We start from the raw sequence: 12548 nt of genomic DNA on the forward strand, positions 1-12548 counted from the left end.
CTGGCAAGCCCATGTGTGTTGAGAGCTTCTCTGACTATCCTCCTCTGGGTCGCTTTGCTGTTCGTGACATGAGACAGACGGTTGCTGTGGGTGTCATCAAAGCAGTGGACAAGAAGGCAGCTGGAGCTGGCAAGGTCACCAAGTCTGCCCAGAAAGCTCAGAAGGCTAAATGAGTATTATCCCCAATACTTGCCACCCCAGTCTTAATCAGAGGTGGAAGAACGGTCTCAGAACTGTTTGTGTCAATTGGCCATTTAAGTTTAATAGTAAAAGACTGGTTGATGATAACAATGCATCGTAAAACCTTCAGAAGGAAAGGAGAGTGTTTTGTGGACCATTTGTTTTTTTGTGTGTGTGTGGCAGTTTTAAGTTATTAGTTTTTAAAATCAGTACTTTTTAATGGAAACAACTTGACCAGAACTCTGTCACAGAATTTTGAGACCCATTAAAACAAAAGTTTAATGAGAAAAAAAAAAAAGAAAAAGAGAAAGGAAAGAAAAAGACTTGCTTCTACTTGCTACTTATTGAGTACCTTCTTATTTTTAAAACTACTCCAGGTCAAATCCTAGAATTTCAAACTTCCCTTCTGTACCCACACCCTCCCATCTGTTCACTAATCATGCCTTTTCAGAGTTCTTGTGGTGATGCCTCCTATTTCCACATTCTGTTTTCTCTCTTGGTTGGACTTGGCTACTTGACTGACTCCCACCTACAATTTCACTCTTGCATGCACTCCTCCCTCACTATTTGTTTCCTCAGTGCAGGCCTCCTGAACATTCCTACAAGAAGGCCAGTGCTAATTGTGCCCAGTGGCTCTCCCCTTGCTAATCAATGTTTGCCCTGAGGCCACCCTTCTCAGTACTGGCCAGTTCATCTCCCTTTCTGTAGTATCCTTTTCTTATAGTGACTATTCTCAACCTTCCCACTCCCCTTAAGGACCTAGTTCTAGTAGGCATGCCTGGGTGGCTCAGTCAGTTACGTGTCCCACTCTTGATTTCAATTCAGGTCATGATCTCACCAGTCATAAGATTGGAGCCTCACATCAGCTCTGTGCTGACAGTGCAGAGCCTGCTTGGGATTCTCTCTCTCCCTCTCTCTACCCCTCCCTCACTCTCTAGCTCTTTCTTGCAAGATAAATAAATAAACTTAAAAAAAAAGGATATAGTTCTACTCCACTGTTTATGAAAAGGTCCCTTCTGCTTTACCTCATAGGTGAATAAAGATCATCAATTCCTTGATTTCTTTGTTCTGCACAAAATAAGATAACAAACACCAAACAAAAACAAAAAAAATCCCTGGATATTGCTGCTCTTTGTTGAGAACAACAGAAGTTGTTTCCGTGGGGAGCCTGGGTGGCTCAGTCAGTTAAGCATCTGACTCTTGATCTCAGCTCAGGTCATAATCTCATAAGCCTCTGTGCTGACAGCTTGGAGTCTGCTTGAAATTCTTTCTCCCTGTATCCATCCCCTTCTCCCGTACACGCACATGCACTCACTTTCTCTCAAAATAAATAAATAAATAAAAAGAGTCATTGCCTGTAATTTGTTATCACATTCTGTGATTATCTTGTCTTCTTTGTTTTATTCTACTCTCAATCACTTTCTTACCACACTGATTCCTCTTCACAACCTTTGGAAGGAAATTCTTCAAAATTAATAAATACTCAAACCAAAAACCAAAACCAAACAAAATTCTAGTATGTTCTCTTTGGTGTGGCCAAGAGGATTTTCCCCAAACACAATGTGGCCGTGTATCAACTTGCCTTTCCATGCACCTCATTTCACTTCTCAAGGCTTAGGATGCATGTGAAACTCTCATAAAATTGGTCTCTGAGGCCTCTCTTTCCCTAGTTACCCTCCTTTGTTGGGTAAGATATTCGAACTTCTTAAAAGAAAAAGTTTTACTTCCTAACTAACCTCAATTCCCACTCCTTCCTTCCTCCTTCTTGCCTTTTTTTCTTCTTTAGCATTCCAGAAAGCTTGCTCTCAGAAAGGTCACTAGTGATCCTAAAGAATGACTCAGACCAAATCTAGTGGTCTGTACCCTTTTCTCATTATTCACCGTAGCATTTAATGACACTGTCCAACTTTCTTCTTAAAATTTTTCTTTTCCATTGGTTTTCAAAGAATGAATTACTTTTTGTGATTTTTCCTCCTATTTCTGAGTTTATATATGTCTTCTTTCTGGGTCATCTTTCTTTTTTTACCCCCTAAATATAGATTTTCTCTCAAAGTTCTCTCCCATGTACAGTTGACCATTGAACCATGTGGGAGTTAGGGACACCAAACCCTATGTGATCAGAAGTCCACATATAACTTTGATTCCCCCAAAACTTAACTACTAAGAGCCTGCTCTTGACTGGATGCCTTACTAATAACATAACAATCAACACATATTTTGCATGTTATATGTATTATACACTGTATTCTTACAATAAAGCAATCAAGAAAAAATGTTATTAAGAAAACAAGGGTTCTAAACCTACATTGTTTAAGGGTCAACTCTATTTTACTCTCTATACACATACCTGGATCTTTATTGCCTTTTTGTACTTCCAAAGGTTTTTGCTCTAAAAAAAATTGCACTTGGTCAAGTCAAGTCTGCCTTTTGTAGTTCTAGACAACTTATTCCCTTTATTTCACTCCAAGACTCTTTCAGAAGGAGCTGAAAATTAGTAGCATTTATATTATCTTTTATGGCTCTCAGAGTGCATACTATGTTAGATGCTTAGTATTGTTCAAATTGAATTAATGGATCCTGAGAAAGACAAAGTAATGGACTACTGGGTACCATCCTGTTTTGTGAGCATTGGTCAGGTCAGGGGTTTTAGGTTTTTGCATTCTCTGAGCCAAATTCTGGAATGGTTAACAAAGATGAACAAATTAACCAAACCTAATCATAGACCTGGCAAAATAAAGCAGAATAATGTATCCAAAGATAAATCAAATGTACAGTGTATAGTCATCAGTCAAATTTCATTAGCATTTTACTCTTAAAAACTGTATATCATTCTTCTAATAAATAGAATAGAGCTCCATTATCACTTGATCAACCAACCAGTTAAATCACAAGGTTATTTTTTGTGTGTGTTTGTTTTTGCTTTTAATATTATTTTAGCTTTCTGATTCTCTTAGTGCTGTTCATTAGTTAAGGGTTGGGAAATATAAAGTAATACTATTATATCTTAACTACTGTATCTATATCCCAGGTATGGGCAGAGCAGTTCCATTTAGTCTTCATACTGCAGCATGCAAGATATTATAATTTGTATTTTAAAAATGAATAAACAGGCTTAAAAGGTTAGAATAACTTGCCCAAGCTGAAACAGCTATAAAAGGCAAAGCTCCAGCACAATTAGGAGCTAACTGATGGCAATGCCCATTACAGAGTATAGTAGGAGTCAGAAACTCAGGGGCTTAATCCTTTTATGCAGACGTGTTCTGTATGGTTGTCAGACTGTTTACTTGTATTTCCACCTAATTGGGATACTTTTGGGGTGAGGGTTCCTCCAGGCCCAAGACTCACTCACTGTTGTTGTCAACTACTGATTCATACATTTGTGTTACTTGCCTGACACCTTCAATCATTTGAACTCTCCCCTTTCCTGATGAAGCATCCTCCCCTTACTGAATTTATTTTAGTGTTTGGGAAGGAAAGGTTCAGGACAGAAACCAAGAAAATATATGCAATATTACAGTTGCAGTAGATGTTCAGAACTGTTTTAATGTTCCCTTTAAGTGCAAGAAATGTACAAATGAGCTGTAGCTTACATTTATCAAGCCATGTACTGCAACCTGCATTGTTTTTCAATCACCATTTGATTTATGCTTCCCAATAACTCTCTGATGTGGGTGGCTCTTTCATAACTCCCAATTTACCAATGAGGCACCTGGGATCTGGAGAGATTGGGTCATTTCCTAAGGCCACGCAGTGGCTAACTGATAGAGGGAGAGCTCCAGCTGAACTCCAAATCCAAAATGCTTGGCAAGTCTTCCATACTTTTTCTGATTTAACTCATTATGGTGAAACATAAGCCTGTGGGGGACTTCTAGTAGGATTTTTTAAAATGACATTTTCTCAAACCATAATATACATACAGAAAGAGGCCACCTACCAGAAGTATGTACCGTAGTGAATTTTCACAAATGATCATGTCCAGATAATCAAGACCCAGATCAAGGGACCCCTGAACTCCCCACTTATTCCTACTCTCAAGACTAAACACTGTCCTCATGTTCAATAGCATAAATGAGTGTGCCTGTGTTTCTGACAAATGGACTCATACAATATGTCTTCTTTTATGTTTGACTTTTTATTTATTAGTATTTACATTTATTATGTTTGTGAAGTTCATCCATATTGTGTGTACTTGTAGATCATTTCTTTTCATTGTATTATAGTTTTATTATTGGATTTTTGATTTTGTATTAAATAAAGATACTGCTGATTTTTCTCTCCTGAAACAGAAAAAAAATGATATTCAACTAGAGATTCCCAAAATACTATCATTTAAATAGATTCAAGGAGGTATTAAAAGGTGAAAGCAGACCATGCCAAAATAGTGCCCATATGTAAATTTATAGCAGTTTTGATGGGGAATACCATGTCCTGTTTTGGAAGACTAGAGGTTAAGATTTAATTTTCAAAACCTGCTATGCATATTTATTGTACTTAAGAGGAATAACAATTATGTATTTTTTGAATGAGGCTTTGTATTCTGAATGAGTCATATATAAGAGGATGCAAAATACTCAAAACAAAATTAATTATAAATACTTAAATATTAAAATAAATCTCACATCCATGTTTTAAAATAAATTCTTTTTTTCATGTTTTTTTTTTAATTTTTGAGAGACAGAGAGAGACAGTGCAAAAGCAGGGAAGGGTCAAAGAGAGAGGGCAATACAGAATCTGAAGCAGGCTCCAGGCTCTGAGCTAGCTGTCAGCACAGAGCCTGATGCGGGGCTTGAACCCACCAGCTGTGAGATCATGACCTGAGCCGAAGCCGGATGCTTAACTGACTGAGCCACCCAGGCGCCCCTAAAATAAATTCTTTAAAAATAGGAATGATAAAGAGGAGTGAGTGATATGTTTTTGTTTAAATTTTTCAGATTGTATAATCATTTAAATTATTTTTATTTTTCTTATTCAAAAGTTTTCTTAAATAGCCCTTAAACTATCCAAATATGAATCTAAAGGAAATGAAAACCATATTTCATCAGCAATGAGATTTCTTTTTCTTTTGTTAGTATGTTCTATCCTCTAGATGTGTCTGTAACTGGAGCCTTCCACCCCTCCACTCAGAGGTCTAGTTTAAACCAAAACAGTAGAAACAAATTGATCTTCTGGCTGTAGACATTTTTTAGCAACAATTCTTTGAGGCACAGAAAATGCATAGCACACAATAATTCTCATCTTAAAGTAATATCTCTACCAATTGCCCTGTCTTTAGTTTCTGGCGCATGCCCATGACCCTGCACGAGCCTCTCTCCTGGTTCTGACCCACGGCTCTGCCCTGGTTGCTAGTGTCCAGAGAGCACCTAGCCAGGTTTGCGTGGCCCCTGCTTCAATCTTGCTTTGCTCATTCTGGGTTAGATCCCCCGCCACAGCCCTGGCCTCCTCTGCCTCACCCGGGTACTTTGAACATGATGTTGAGCCTCTTGGCTGTATCAGCCCTCTTCTTGTCCACAATTCGAAGGCAGCTGACTGGTTGACAGCCTGGGAATTTGGTTTCCTTCAGAGATGACACAGAAAGTTTACACTGCTTGCTTGTCACACTAGAGCAGTCATTCTCAACCCTGTGCTTATAATCACGTAGGGTGTTTTTTAAATGTTCTGAAGCCCAATCCCAGATATTTTGAATTAATTGATATGGAGTGTGAACTGGATATTGGGATGTTTTTCTTTTAGAGAGAGAGAGAAAGAGAGAGAGAGAGAGCTCATGGGTAGGAGAGAGAGAGAGAGAGAGAAAGAGAGAGAGAGAGAGAAAGAGAGAGAGAGAGAGAGAGAGAGAGAGAGAGAGAGAAAATGAGAGAGAATCCCAAGCAGGCTGCACACTGTCAGCTCTGGGCCCAATGCAAGACTCAATCCCATGACCCTGGGATCATGACTTGAGCTGATATCAACAGTCAGAAGCTAGACTGACTGAGCCATCTAGGTACCCCCAGGTATTGGGATTTTTAAAATGCATGTAGCTGTCGAAGTCAAAGTTGGACACTCAAGTAAGGTCAAATTTTAATCAGTAATATACTGTTGCAATAGGGAAGAGTTCAGTGTAAATAGAACTCAACTGCAATTTGTACAGAGGTAACTGGGCATTTTAAAGAATGAAGGAACAGCGAGTGAGATGACTGAGTTCTCACAAGAATCAAGGAAGTAAAACTTACATAAAGTGGGAAGCAGGGTTTGGTCTATGTGAACCTATCTGGGTTTGTTAACTGGCCTGTAGGGAGGTTAGGCCTGGAGACAGGGGCCTATTTTTCATGTTGTCTGCAATAAACAGTTAATTCTCATGACAGTCTTGAGTTTTTTCAAGTAGGCACTTTAAGGAGAGTTTGGATCATCCTAGGTATGGTGTTGAGCTGTTAGAAATATGTTAGTGGTTTCTTCAAGTCTTTATAGGCCAAAGTTAAGGCCTAGTGGAGAAGAGGGCTCAAAGGAGCTTGGCTACAGTTTGGTTGAGAGACTCTTTTTCACAGCCAAGTTTCAGAAATACTGATATAGAATTGTTACACTTGCTCCCCTTTACCCTGAAGTCCAGATCATTCTAAATATGAGATTAGTTCATGCTATGACAAAGCCTTTGGTATTACACTATTTTCTTTTTGCTTAGTTTCTTTTTCTTCTCCTTGTCTATGAATTTTTTTAATCTAATTCTGATGAAGAATATACTTGCCTTGTCATCTAAGTTTCTAATTCTGTTACCTGTCTATTTGGATTTTCCTACCACTGCCTTGTTCCATTTTAGGATTGCACTTCATTCTTCATACTTGCACTGTCCCAGGGAGCAATGATTTCCTGCTGTCACCACACACCAAACCCTGATCCCATTCTTGTAGCTCTTCTGTGAGCACTGGCCTCCAGTCATTTGCCTACGTCTCTCCTATACCTTGTTTGACTCACTTCACTTCTCCTGGGTTCTTCCCTATTACACTGAACTTTCTATACTATGGCTTAATGACATGGGGAGGGCTTCAGTCTTCTGTAGAGCAAGGAAAATAAAGCTTCTCACTGGGGCTTCTCTAGATTATTGGGATTATCTTCTGGTCACCTTTCCTCCTAATGTAGCACCTTACATTGACAGAGTTTCATAACAGTGTCAATTTATTAATCCTAAAATAAACATTCATTGAATGCCTCATGAGTATATGCTTAGTTTTATAAAGTAATCAGAAGTTGATACTTATTACAACATTTTCAGCTAGAAGCAAAAAAGTCCATCATGGATAAACATCTTTTCTATCAATTAAAAAATACAACAGAAGTGGTTCTCAATATCCTTGATACTATCAAAACATATTCTAGAATCTGGATGCTTAGGCAGGGTAAAGGTCAGTAGTATTATAAAAATAATATAATCTTTTTGTTATTGGGTGTAGATCACTTGGCAGGTGTTGTTTCTGCCCTTAAAAATATAGTTGTGTGGGGTGCCTGGGTGACTCAGTCAGTTAAACATCCAACTCTTGATTTTGGCTCAGGTCATGATCTGACCTGAGATTGAGCCACACTTTGGGCTCCAACTTGTGAGTCTGCTTATGATTCTCTCCCTCCCTCTCCTTCTCCCCCTCCCCCACTTGTGTGCAAGCTCTCTCTCTCTCTCTCCCTCAAAAAAACATTTCTATGTATACTGTTGAGTGTGATATGCCCGCACATAAAAAATATTAACAGAATATATGACACATGCACACATATATGAGGGAGATGACAGGTAATGTAGAAACACAGAATCCCACAAAAAGTAACTCAGGTGAGGAGTCACTTATTTAGAAAAGTCTTATTGAGGAGGCACCATTTAAACTGTGCCATGAAGAGTGTGTAGAACTTTAGTAGTGTGAATGTATGTCACAGACATTCCAGACATGGAACACCAAGTTTAAGGGCAAAGGACCTAGAAAGGCTGATGGGAGAATTTCAGTGGGCTAAAATATTAACGTGAGTGGTTTGAGAAAAATGTGTACTCAGTACATGACATAGAGTAGGTATCCCATGAAAGGCTATCAAATGAATTGAATGGACTGGTAGGAAAGATTCCTTAAGGAATTCACTAGGTGGCACTCTTTCTTCTTTGGCAGCATCTTTGTGGTATGTGGCAGAGTATTTGGCATTATTGGTGACTTTTTGTGTTTTTCCTCCAGATATATTATTTAAATAGATATAATCTGAGGCAAGATAGCCTTTTTGTCTCTGTGGATGGGTCACAGAATGCTGGAATGTAACATGGAAAACACTAACAGAATAATTGAGATTCTTAATGTATGTGTATTATGGTCTGGAATTCTTTTTGTCTTGACAAATTTTTATCTCTATATAAAAAACTCCATTTCAATTCTTAAAGACTTCTATTCCTGGGGAATGACTGTAAAAGTTTTTTGTGTATCTTGCATTTGTTTGAAACTCACCTACTGAATTTGTTAGAATTAAAATTCATATCACCCTCCATTTTGGAAATAGGAATATTAAAATATAAGTTACTATAATCCCAAATCCATATAGTAAAAAATATAGTAGAAAAGGATTTTGAAAATACTTGGCTAATAATGTATAGTTACACTCAATTTGATGTGTCCTAGAAGAGCTGAAATATATAAAATCCATAAATAAAATGATACACATACACTGAGTCACATGTTAATTTTGAACTATACAATTTCTCAAATCAATTCATCAGACATTATTTTTGCCATTGATTTTGACATCTTTGGGATAAGATTGGCAGGTATTTTAATAATATATGCAGTGGAGTGACAATTTAAATCCAAATTCTCTGGAATAATTATACTTCTAATTATCCCTATTAGTACTACGGAGCACATTTTGTTGTTGTTGCTTCTTAATGAAACAAGAAACATTGTCATTATGTGTCTTTTTCAGGTCCATCACTTACTTAAATTTTAACATATTATTCAGGAAAAATATTATTTAATTATGTATAATAGAAATTTTCATTTTAGTAAGATCATGTTTTTGTGGAATTCTGATAAGTAAGTGGCAACAAAATTTCTTCATAAGATTCACAGATGAATTATCCAAGATTCTCCTCATTGAGGATTAAAAGACAAACTTGTGGGGGCAGGGAGGACAAAGATAAAAAACAAAATAAGCAAGTAAACAAAACTGAAAGAATAAATCTGTGAGTAGTATTTCTTTGTATTAGGTGCAGGGTTATGCATATGGTTATGGTAAATTCATTACATGAAGTATAGTAAGCATTGGTGACCGAACAAGAAACTAACAAAATAGAGTATATATCGCCCCCGTCTTTTCATTGTTTACATCTAGAGCAGATGTTAAAGATGATTTCTATCTTGTCTGGAAATACCCTTGAGATAAGTAGCTTTTCTTCATCTTTTGGGTAATATGGCTGACTTCCTCACTTCTGACATACAGCCTCTCCGTGCATCTCCCTCGTAATCTCCAATAGATCCCCTAAGCTCTTCCCTTGACAAAGTCTCTTCTTGAGGCCTTTAATGCTGTCCCCAATTTCCTACTGAATTCTTCAAGGGGGTCTAGTTGAATACTGACTTCTTTTGAAACATCCTAAAAATCAGCTCTAGGTTCGCCTTTCTGCTCCCATCCCAGCAAAGTGAATCCCTGGTAGTGCAGGCGGATGCTAATGCTCACCACCTTCCAGCTTCTCTCCTTCCTCTGTGCCCACCGAAGTAGTTCCTAGCTTCTTGCAGTTGAGGGAGACTATTGTGATTTGCTGGCCAGTTGTATATGGATGGAGGAGTAAATGCTACTTCCATGTTTGCTTCATGAAATGCTCTCACCCGCAGTACTTCATTGTCTTGCCCCTCTGACCCTGGAGATGATTTATTGAAGATGACGGTGCCACAGCATGGGAGAGGCCTGTCCTCATGTCACCGCTTGGCCTCATTTGAGCCAGAAAACTCACATTCTCTCCTATGTCTTTCATCTAATCAAGTTTAAGCACCATTCACTCTATCTCTGAAATATCTCTGTTTACATTGATTTTCTCCCATCTTGATGGCTACCACCCTGTCTACACTACCAGCCTCTCTCCCTGGACCAGTGCAGTCACCACTGCACCAGTGCCCCCGCATTCAAAGTAGTCTTGGCCCATCCTGAATCAAAATGGTGAAATTCCAAAAATGAAAATCTGATCTATTTAAAACTCTTCAGTAATTTCCCTCTGCTCTTAGGGGAAAGCTTAATACTTTGCTGGCTTTATTGGGCTTCCCATGGCCTGTGCCTGCATACCTCTCCAGTCTGCCCCTCTTCCTGCTTTCAGTGTAGCCTAGGATGATAAACTTGTCTTAGCTCTTGCTATGTGCCAACTCTGTTTAGCCTCTGGGCCTCTGCACATGCCAATTCCTTTGCCTCAGATCTGGCAAAAGCCTAGTCATTCTTCAGATAAAAGCTTAAAGATCATTTCTTCAGGGAGGCCTGGCCTCCTAGACTCTGTCTCTCCCCAACATGTTCCTTGTGTTAAGTTTATATCTTTAGTATCTATACTTTCCACTGTTATATTCCCAGAACTTTGCACAGTGCCTAGCACAAAGGAGAAAAATAAAGGTTAATTAAATGAATTATTTTACTTATCAGACAGTAACAGAAACATTATCTTTATGTATCTTTCTTCCACTATATTTTGAAGTCTTAGAAATCATAGGCCAAGATTTCTGTTGCTAACATATGCCTGGTACAGAGTTGATGTATAAATGCATTGGGTGAATGAATGAATGAATGAATAAATAAATAAATGCATTAGCAAGAGTGGTGCCTATGCTGTGTCCTTTTACTCAGAGCTGAAATATGATAGTTAAATGTGTTCAGGATTCTGGTGGTAGAGGCTCAGAGAATCTTGATAGCTATAATCTCTGTATGGGCATTAATGCACATCTCCTCTAGAGCTCTAAGCATCACATATATAAAATAGGAACATAAACCACATATGTATGAGCATTCATGGGCTAGGTTTATTTCTGCTCTTTTGAAAAAAGATATTGATGGAGAAAGCAGGAGTGAAAGGAAAGCCAGGACTGACTGGATAAGTGGGGAGCCCAGAATAAAATGTGAGGAGAGAAGGTTTAGGACAGATATGAGATAACAGACAAATGTAGGAAGAAAATGTTAGAAGAGGGAATTTTAAGAAGTTGTGGATTACACATTCACATTAATTGAGGAACATGAATAATGGTTTTAATGAATATTTAATTATTTTCATTGTTGGACTGTCTCTTTAAACATAACTCCATACTGACACAGGGCCACATAGAACCAAGAGACTTATTTAGGAAAGATATTGATATTCTCATGTAGCTATCTCCTTTGATCTACAATGAAATCTCATGAGTAGTTGGATAAGTATTATTGTAACTGTTTAACACATAAACTGAGACTTTGAGGAGTTAGAGGTCTAACCAAATTCAGAGCTAGTAAGTGAAAAGACGGGACACCATCCAGGTCCTCCAACATCCGTCCTACACACCACATGCTCCCTAATACCCTGTCATGCTACTGCTGAACAAAAGCAGACAGAATGTTTTATTCACTATTTTATAATTAAGCTTTTAAAAACAAAAAAATGGATAACACTAAAGAAATAATTAAGAAAATAATCTTATTAAGTTTTTATGGGACAGTAAATTAATAAATCTGTATATACTTCCTATATCAAGTTTATGTGCCTATTTCCCAATAGAGGAACCTGTATTAAGTCTGTTTCCTACAATAGGCTACCACATTAATTAATTTTTGATTGATTGATTGATTCATTCATTCATTCATTTCATTTATTCAACAAACATTTTTGAGAACCCATTGATTCTAGCCAGGAGCCTGTAAGGTAAAGAATGCACAGTCCCTGTCTGTTCTGAAGGAGTTTACCCATAGTGGACAAAAAGATATATTAATAGAAAATAAGAAGACAATGAAATTAAATGCAGGGATAGAAAATAGACACAGGGAGGGCCTGGGTTGCTTAGTCGGTTGGGTGTCTGGCTTCGGCTCAGTTCATGATATCACGGTTCGTGGGTTTGAGCTCCGCCTCGGGCTCTGTGCTGACAGCTAGCTCAGAGTCTGGAGCCTGCTTCAGATTCTGTGTCTCCATCTCTCCCTGACCTTCCCCTGCTCATGCTGTCTCTCTCTGTCTCTCAAAAATAAATTTAAAAAAAAAAAGAAAAAAAATAGACAGTATTATGGGAGCACCAAAATAATAAAATAATGTAGCAGGAGGTAGGATTAAGAAAGGCTTTCTAGAACTTGAACTGAACTGAGTCTTACAGGTTGAGGAAGCATTTCAGACAGTGGAGCCAATATAGCTGTAGACTGTAAATGGAGAGGCAGGACCTTTGTGTGTGTGTGTG

At 38.1% G+C, this 12548-nt stretch overlaps 1 pseudogene; it reads left to right on the forward strand.

Moving 5' to 3' along the window:
* LOC115295257 overlaps positions 1-5714 on the forward strand; it is a 6247-nt pseudogene extending 533 nt beyond the window's left edge.
* The last annotated feature ends 6834 nt before the right edge of the window (positions 5715-12548 follow it).

The sequence above is a fragment of the Suricata suricatta genome, chromosome 7 (assembly GCF_006229205.1).
Source record: "Suricata suricatta isolate VVHF042 chromosome 7, meerkat_22Aug2017_6uvM2_HiC, whole genome shotgun sequence".
NCBI classification, from domain to species: domain Eukaryota; kingdom Metazoa; phylum Chordata; class Mammalia; order Carnivora; family Herpestidae; genus Suricata; species Suricata suricatta.